This window comes from Ochotona curzoniae, unplaced genomic scaffold, assembly GCF_017591425.1.
Source record: "Ochotona curzoniae isolate NIBS_2020 unplaced genomic scaffold, NIBS_Ocur_1.0 contig_517, whole genome shotgun sequence".
NCBI lineage: Eukaryota > Metazoa > Chordata > Mammalia > Lagomorpha > Ochotonidae > Ochotona > Ochotona curzoniae.
In genome coordinates, this window is record NW_024466454.1 from 6,966,719 (window position 1) to 6,969,169 (window position 2,451).

Sequence of the window (2,451 nt, forward strand, 5' to 3'; positions counted from 1 at the left end):
AGGAAGAGAGCAACAGCGCATGATATCTTTCATCTGCTGATTCACTCCCCCACTGGCCACAGTAGCAGAACTGGGCCAGGATGAGGCCAGAAGGCAGGAATTATATTGAGGTCTCTCTTGTGAGTGGCAGTAGCCCAAACACTCAGGCCATCTTCTGTCTCTCAGGCATGTTAGCAGGCAGCTGGATTGGAAGCCAAATAGCTGACACCAAGTTGGCACTCCAATATAGGATGCTACCACATCACGACATCTGGTCCCTGATATGTGTCTTTAGCTCAGATCTGTTTATTTTAAAAACTCAGCATCCAGAAAATAACTTCAGAACAACCAAGTAAGTACGAATCACTTGCACATTGATTTTTATTTTCCCAAATTGTAGATTGTTTTTCTGTTTATAAAATGGCACTTGATGAAATGGGTGAAGCTGATCCTGCAGTGCTGGCATCCCATGTGGGTACCAGTTTGAGTTCTGGCCTCTCCATTTCTTTCTTTCTCCTTTCCATTTCTTATCTAGCTCCCTGATAATGGCCTGGGAAAACAGTGGAGGATGGATCCAATTCCTTGGGACCTTGCACCCACGTGGGAGACCCAGAAGTGGCTCTTGGCTCCTGGTTTCAGAACATCCTAGCCCTGGCCGTTGCAGTTACAAAAACCTCTCTTTTGATCTCTTTGTCTCTGTATTTCAAATAAAATAAATATTTAACAATTTAAAATATATATATAAAATGGGGCCAAGTGCAATGGCTCAGTTGGCTAATCCTCTCCTTCTCAAGCACTGGGATCCCATATGGGCACTGGTTCATGTCTCAGATGTCCCACTTCTGATCTAGCTGCTGCTTGTGGCCTAGGAAAGCAGTGGAGGATAGCCAAAGCCTTCGAACTTGCACCCACACGGGAGACTCAGAGAGAGCACCTGGCTCCTAGTTTTGGTTCAGCTCAACTTCTACTATTGCTACCACTTAGAGTGTGAACCGGTGGATGGCAGATCTGTCTCTCCTTCTCTCTGTAACTGACTTTTCAATAAAAATAAATAAATTATATACACACACCTGAATGTAAAAGTACATTAAGGTTGTGACAACTGTCACTGTTGGTTATCTCAAGCTTTTTTCATCCTCTAGAACTGAAATTCTGTACCCATGTCCCACACCAGCTCCTGGCAACCAGCATTCTACCTAATGTTTCTATGAATTTTAATAATCTCAATGCCTCAAACAAGTGGATCATACAATATTTGTTACAAATGGGCCAGCACTGTGGCACAGACAGTTAAGCCTGTGATGCCAGCATCCCCCATCAGAGTACTGGTTCAAATCCTTGCTTTTTCACTTGTGATGAACTCCCTGCTCGTGGCCTGGAAAAGTAGATGATCCAAGTACTTGGGACCCTGCCACCTGAATGGGAGACCCAAATGGAATTCCAGGTTCCTGGCTTCCTCCTGGTGTAGCTCCAGTCACTGTAGCCATTTATGGGATGTACCAGGTGATGGAAGATTTATTTGTCTTTCTTCTGCCACTTTCTCTGACCTGGGAAAACTGTGAAGGATGACCCAAGTGCGTGGACCTCTGAGACCTGGAAGAAGTGTAGGAAGTTCCTGGATTCTAGCTTTGGACCAGCCCAGATAGCTATTGTAGCCATCTGGAGAAAGAACCAGAGGGTGGAAGATCTCTATTTCTCTCTAACTCTGCCTTTCAAAAAACAGTAAACTTTAAAATATGTGACTGACTTATTTCATTTAGCATAATGTCTTCACAGTTTATGTTGTAGAATCTGTCAAAATTCCCTTTTAAAACTGAATATTGTATGTATGTATTTGTACATGTGACAAGCTATTCGCAGCATGCTCACAGGCTGTTCATGGTCTGATCTCCCCCTCCTTCCTGTTTCTTTTTTGTTTTATTTTATTTACTTATTTTATTGGAAAGTCAGATATACAGAGAGGAGGAGAGACAGAGAGGAAGATCTTCCGTCTGGTGATTCACTCCCCAAGTGGCCGCTGCAATGGACCGGCTCGGCCAGGAGCAATCAGTCTGACAGGAACAGGACCCCGGGAACGGTGAGCAAGGATTCAGCGAGTGATAAACAGACACAACAACTCAAGGCAGTTGTATCTGAGTGCCTTTTGCAAAAGCAAGGCATCAGCTTATATACAATAGATTATTGCAAAGGACATTTTCTTTGCTTATTCATGTGGTTACATTTCTACAAACAATTATTCCAGGGAGGTAAGCAGGTCTGTTGAGAAAAGATTGTTCTCTAACAGCCTGGTGACAGACTGCGGTTGCTATTTCTTGTGGATGCAGTTTGGCACCAGCTGCAGTTTTAATCATTAAGCGGTTAGCTCTCACTGTGTTTTGTGCCTTACATTGGTTTTAATATTAACTTGTCCATATTTCTTAGTTTTTCTTCTTATATGGCTTTTTAAGCTATAGATTTCTACTATAATTTTCT